Source organism: Octopus bimaculoides, chromosome 2 (assembly GCF_046866305.1).
Source record: "Octopus bimaculoides isolate indiv1 chromosome 2, ASM4686630v1, whole genome shotgun sequence".
NCBI classification, from domain to species: domain Eukaryota; kingdom Metazoa; phylum Mollusca; class Cephalopoda; order Octopoda; family Octopodidae; genus Octopus; species Octopus bimaculoides.
In genome coordinates, this window is record NC_142929.1 from 64,684,251 (window position 1) to 64,691,750 (window position 7,500).

The 7,500-nt window shown below is 33.7% G+C and overlaps 1 long non-coding RNA gene across 1 annotated transcript in view; it reads left to right on the top strand.

Moving 5' to 3' along the window:
• The window catches only part of LOC128251133 (uncharacterized), a 43,908-nt gene extending 40,494 nt beyond the window's left edge, over positions 1 to 3,414 (top strand). Inside the window, exon 3 of the long non-coding RNA XR_008266987.2 lies at positions 2,939 to 3,414. This is a non-coding gene — a long non-coding RNA (uncharacterized LOC128251133). The remainder of the gene's footprint in view (positions 1 to 2,938) is intronic.
• The last annotated feature ends 4,086 nt before the right edge of the window (positions 3,415 to 7,500 follow it).

Sequence of the window (7,500 nt, forward strand, 5' to 3'; positions counted from 1 at the left end):
GATTTTCTAACAGTAACTTAAGGCCACATATTTGAGGGGAAGGGTGTAGTCGATTAATTCTACCCTCGTGGTAGACTGATACTTTATTTTATCGATCAAAGTAAACAAGCCAAAGCTGATATCAGCGGGATTTGAACAACCAACGTAGAGAGCTTTACTTATTGTTGGCACTCCGTCGCTTACGACGTCGAGGGTTCCAGTCGATCCGATCAACGGAACAGCCTGCTCGTGAAACTAGCGTGCAAGTGGCTGAGCAATCCACAGACACGTGTACCCTTAACGTAGTTCTCGGGGATATTCAGCGTGACACAGTGTGACAAGGCTGACCCTTTGAATTACAAGCACAACAGAAACAGGAAGTAAGAGTGAGAGAAAGTTATGGTGAAAGAGTACAGCAGGGTTCGCCACCATCCCCTGCCGGAGCCTCGTGGAGCTTTAGGTGTTTTCGCTCAATAAACACTCACAACGCCCGGTCTGTGAATCGAAACCGCGATCCTATGACCGCGAGTCCGCTGCCCTAACCACTGGGCCATTGCGCCTCCACAGAGCTTAACTTAATACCGCAAGAAATTTTACCTGACTATTCAGTCAGTCCAGATAATAAATGATTGCAGAAACGTCAGCAAACTGTAAATAATAACTTTTTCAACTTTAGGCAGAAGGCCTGAAATTTTGGAGTAAGGGAATAGTTAATTGTATTAACTCCGGTGTTTAACTGGTCCCTATTTTATTGACCCTGAAAGGATGAAAGGCAAAGTTGACTTCAGCGAAATTTTAACTCGGAACGTAAAGCCGAAAGAAACGCCGCTAAGCATTTAGCCCGGCGTGCCAAGGATTCTGCCAGCACGCCGCCTTAGCGTAAATAACAATTCTTTCTAATTTTGATACAAGGCCAGCAATGTTGTTGGGAAAGAAAGTCGATTACATTGATCCCAGGACTTAACTGGTACTGCATACCTCGGCAGTATTCGAACTCAGAACGGGAAGTCGAGAGAAATATCAGTAAGCATTTTGTTCGACGTGCTTACAATTCTGTTAGATCATCGCCTTAACGTCACTAACTAATTATAATCAGACTTTGTATTAACAGAAAGCAAGTTAGTTCCACAGTATGAATATACTAAACTAGAAAGAATCTAGTATTGGTGTTCTATGACGGCATCAGTTGAAATAATTTACTTCTTGACCCAAAAGAATATCTGAACAATTAAATAAGATGCTTTGGTGCAGAAGATCTTTTATTAGAATCGAAGTCAGAGGGAAGAAGTATTGTCTGTTCGAAAAATCCAAACGAAGAGCGAATGCTGATCATAATTTTAGACCACGTTTTAGACCACCAACATGTATTCTATTCATGTGGAAGTTCTCTATATTGTAGTCATAGCAGCTCCCACACACACGCACGCACATAAACACACGCATACACAAGAACACAAACACTGAGGTAGTGGTGAGTGTGTGCATGTGTGTGTGTGTAAATAAGCTTTCGCCCAATATCTATTGAAATACACACGCACACACATATATATGTATATATATGTATATATATATATATATATATATATATATATATATGTATATTTATTTATTTATTTATGTGTTTCAGCCAAGTGGCTGCGGTCATGCTGGTGATATATATATACACACACATACACTCACACACATATATATGCACGCATATACATACATATACGTATATATATATATATATATATATATATATATATATATATATATATATATATATATATATATATATATATATATATATATATATATATATATACATATATATATATGGGTACATGCATATATATGTGTGTGTATATATAAAAACAAATATACATACATACACATATATACATATATATATATATATATATATATATATATATATATATATATATATATATATATATATATATATATATATATGTATGTATATATACACACACACAAACCTATATATACACACAGAGAGAAAAATGTATGTATGTATGTATGTATGTATATAAACACCATTAGAAAGACTGCAGAAAGAGTGGTGAAATAAATGAACAATTACTTGACAAATACATTACTTCATGGTTGTAGAAATTTGCTGCGTGCAAACCATGCAACCATACAACGGCATAATCAATATTTCAATATTAGATCACCATTAATCGGGATTGCTTTACCTGAAGGCATATGAATTTGGTGAAGGAATAAGAAAGAAAACAGCTGAGAAGTCTCAAAGATCACACACAAGAAACTACAACAATTGTGGTCAATAAAGAAATTAGAGATATAAAAATACTAGTAGTACTAGTATCTCTAGAAATGTAATCCAATAAGAATAGACTGATCGATTGTTAACTAAGATATCACTCATAATTAAAACAATATTTCACGAGCTATTTCGTTAAGAGATGAGGGATATCTAGTGCATTGTGAAAACTGTTCCAAGAGAAATCTACACTTCAGACGAAATTTATAAATTGCATTAAACTTGTCGTCTATGTGTGTGGGTATCTGTGTGAGTGCATATATATATATATATATATATATATATATATATATATATATATATATATAGCGGTCTTCTGAGATATCGGACACAGACTGTTGTGTTGTAGGTGGCTTCGAGTGGCTGCGTGCCGCGTAACGTTATTATTATTATTATTATTATCATAAAGGCAGTGACCTGGTAGAATCGTTAGCACGCTGGGTAAAGTGCTTAGCGGCATTTCGTCCATCTTTATGTTCTGAGCTCAAATTCCGCCGAGGTCGACTTTCCCTTTCGTCCTTTTGCGGTCAATGAAATAAGTACCAGTTGATCACTGGGGGTCGATGTAATCGACTTATCCCTTCTCCCAAAATTGCTGGCCTTGTGTCAAAATTTAAATCATCATCACCATTTTTATTATCATTATTATTATTTATTGTTATTGCACAGCTTCTAACACTGGAGATGTACTACGGTCCCAGCTGTTCACTACCAGTGAACTAAGGTAACAACCCTTATTTTTCGATCACCATCCGGAGTATTCGAGCGGTTCCAAGCAGCCAGAGACAATATGATTTATTGTTTTTTGTCCATCTCCACCTATTCTGCAGCTACTTGTTATGTTACTTTTTATTATATGTTTTTGGTAATTCCTGATGGGAAGGCTTTGATTTTGTGCTGCGATTAAAAATCCATCAGTCTCTGCTTTTAGTCTTGAGCTTCTCAGCCATTGTTGGGATTTTGTTTTGTCTATTTCTTTTCTGTTTAGTCTAACTCAATATTTGCCATGAAGGGGCTTTTCTTGCCTAACTGTACAAGGCCTCTACCACCTTCGATACGTCATATATACAGCCTTTCTATGTCAGATTTTGGGAGGTGCATCCTAAATCCTGTCATTATTTTCCTGTATATTTTGATTAGTTCATTTAGAGTCCAGTTAAGAATATTGTAACTGTTTCTTATAACTGGGACGGCTAGAGTGTTGATACCTATTATCTTGTTTTTCACATTGAGTTCTGTTTTCAGTATTAATCTGACTCGTCTATACTATTCTTTTTTATCTTCTCTTTCATTTGTATGTGTTGTATCATATCTAATTCATTGAATCCTAAGTATTTGTATGTCTTATTATTATTATTATTATTATTATTATTATTATTATTATTATTATTATTATTATTATTATTATTATTATTATTATTATTTGCTTCTGTTCGAGTCAAATAGCTCTGCAGTTTTTGGATTTTAAATAAGGTTTGAATGTGAATAAGTTTTCTAATTTGTGAGAGTACAAAAGTCGTAGAAAGGAATTTAGAAGCTGCATGTGCCCAAAATAACTGCCTCATTCCTTGAGGAATTTATTCAGGAACAGGTAGGAAGGTAACATGTCACTGCTTCACAAAAACCGGAGTTTAGCATGTTTTGTACACCCTTAACAGAGCAGTTAATGATATGTGGCACTGTCGTGACACAGTATTACTTTTATGTATAGAAGGTCTTACAGAAGTATATACCTGGTCTTCTAAGCTGAGGACAAGATAAGAAAGGCCGAGGTGATGCACCATGCATCAGCTATTGGCAGATGCAGTAATACATGGGTTAGTACATTACGAGGATTTCAACGCAGTCCAGTAACTGTAATAAGTAAAAATATAAACATAGAAATAAAACCACATTCCTTGATTGGAACTGACATTTCTTTAGAATTATTGAACTGCTTATTCTTCTGGTTCCTTCTTCGCTTCCTTTGTCCAGAATAAGTGGTGAAAATGTCTCAAATCTTGAAAAGTTTCATAACTTGAAATTAAACCATGATGCTGTTCCACACTATATTAACTGTCGTTTGATCTCAGGCAACATTTCTTGAGGTTCTGCAGCCTGTTTCTCAGTCAGATTAACTGAAGCATATAGACCTACCTAATTTCCAGAGACAACACGAAATACCTCCAGCAAATATTATCGCACAAGTCAATAACGTGGCCTTATGGTCTTTCAATGTACTAGAAGAGATAGCTTCAAATTTTATCAGAAAGCCAGCAATTTTAGAAGAAGAAGGTAAATCTATTCCATCGACCCCAGTAGTTGCTAGTACTTTATTTTATCGATCACGAAGGATGAAAGGCGAAGTCGACCTCGGCGAAATTTTAACTCAAAACGTAATGAATCGGAAGAATTATCGCTAAGCATTTTGTCCCGCGCGCTAACCTTTCTGTCAGCTCACCGCTTGCAATATGTTAGAAATAGCAACTTAATCTGTTTCAAAGCATACACTACTATCTTCTAAAAAGGAAGGTCATATAAAAATAATGTGATTCTAAGTATACAATGCATGAAAAACAACAAAGGAAAGATAGTTATGGCTGAAATACCTTCGATTACGGCTTTGGTCAAAACTGTTGTACAGATTAAACATGAACTCAAGGCCCAAGAAACGTTTATCAAATGCTTTATTCTCTCAGTCATTTTACCTCTTAACTACGATTCAATTCTGGCCTGAAGTTATTCTAGTATTAAACCTAGATACTTTCTTATTTTCGAATTTAGTTCTTCTAGAATTAAGCTTACAAGTGTTTCTTAGAAACAAAAATAAGCAAATTTTATATCAGATTCTCTAAATATTTACTTGTTTCAGTAACTAGACTTAGGGACACCATTCTGAAGGGTTTAGTCGAAAAACTCAACCCTCGTACTTATTCTGTTTTTAGAAGTCTGGTACTTAGTTCATCGTTGTCTTTCACCGAACCACTAATTTCAGGGGACATAAACAAACCAACACTGGTTGTCAAGCGAGTTGGAAGAAACACAAAGACACTCACACACACATATACATATATTCGGCGGATTTCCACATAGTTTCCCTCTACCAAATTCACTCACAAGGCATTGGTCAGTCCGGAGCTATAGTAAAAGACACTTGCACAAGGTGCCGCGCAGCAGGACTGAACTCGAAACAACGTGGTTGAGAAGCGAACTTCTTAATTATAGAGCTATTTAATTTTATCATATGACTCGATAATTAAATTATAATTTCCCGGCTATTAACTTTATTTATGGAATATTTATTTGCAATAATTTATCTATACTGCATTTCTGTTGGCTTGTCCTCCCATAGTCATCTATTTCAACACGAAAGTCGGACCTTCTTATATGTATACATATATATATATATATATATATATATATATATATATATATATATATATATATATATATATATATATATATATATATATATATATATATATTGCATTTCATGTATTTAATATACTTTATATATTGATGTAACTTGCTTTCCCTACATTTACTTTTATACCTGCTCAAGTTTAAACAACTTGAGCACTGTTAAGTATATTCTATACGGAGAATATCTGGATCTCATCTATGAAGAATATATATATATATATATACATATATATATATATATAGAGAGAGAGAGAGAGAGAGGGAGAGAGGGAGGGAGGGAGGGAGAGAGATACGAGTGTAGATAGATAGATAGATAGATAGATAGATAGATAGATACGAGTATGTATATATATATATATATATATATATATATATATATATATATATATATATATATATATATGGTAAATGAAAGACGAGAACTTTTATTATTAATCACGACGATTGTTTCGACACATCTAGCATCGATCCCTCACGAGTAGGATACCTAACAACTGGTTCAGGAGCATCCAGCAGTGCAGATGTGTTTCATCAGGTGATAAATAGATACAACTCTTTAAAATAACCGTTCTGCAATGTATCTTCTTTTTTCGTAGAAAGAAATGCAGCAAAACGAAGGAAATATCTTCATTTATATTGAAGGTCAAAAATAAAATCACAGATGCAAACAAGAAATGGACATGTCTTAATAACATCATCTGATAGGATGTTAAGTAATTTTTAAGTAAAGTTTTGTGATATCATGGCCCATTCAAGTGTAGCAAGTTGTTGACTATGATGTATCCATTATCCAGATATAGATGGCTTATCTGGTATCTCTTGAAAAAAAAAATTGTCCTGATATCGTTTGAAGGTGATGGGTTATTTTTTCGATTTGTTTTGGGATATGTAATTAATCATATTAAAAGCATTAAGATATATAAACTTTCAGCAATTTTGGTTTTATATTTATTTCTAACTTTGATAAGGTCACTCCTTTGTAAATGATGGACAAATGTAAGGTTAGAGTAAAGTATTTGCTCAAATTCTTCATATTGTTCTTAAGAATGCAAAGTGAAGCTACACCCGTGTAATTTCTTCAGATAAGAAATATTCCTGCCCAATATCAAATATAATGAATAGATCTCTGATTGATAATGTTCAACTAATTTAGTCTCTATCAAACTTGCGTTAAATAAATAACATATCCTATTCTTTTTTTTTTTTTTAATAAAATGGGAATATATTTTCAAATGCTATATGATAAGAGAACAACAACCATAAAAATTATACCCCTATAAAGTTATATTATGATTATATATTCTTGGAGAATTATTCAATTTATCCACTTTACCAGTCTTCCAACAGTTACATGCATTTTAATAATAGTTGTTTCCACGTACTGTTCTATATAATAAAACAGCAGGAACACATTCTCAGAAAACCTCTTCGAATATTAGCAACAACATTTAGTTTACAGAAGAGGAAGAGTGTACATGACCACATGACTTTTGATCAGAAGCATAAAGCGTTATCAATTGACAACAGAACAAACTAAATAGGGCCACTAAATAGCTGGTTGGAAATTCTATATATAAAAATTATATAAAGCATATTTGAAATTGATGAAGCTATGCTTGCTGAGTAAACTATAAATATTGTCTTACTAAAGTGTTTTATCGATCACGAAATGCTTAAATTTATTTCTTGGCTTGTATGGATGTTTTACACTTTATACATGCCTATCGCAGGCCGTAGGTTGGACATACACGTGTTATTTGCAGGTCCTCACTATCACTATACATGTAGGTTAAGTCATCCTTCAGAGAGCAACGTTATAAAGATAACGA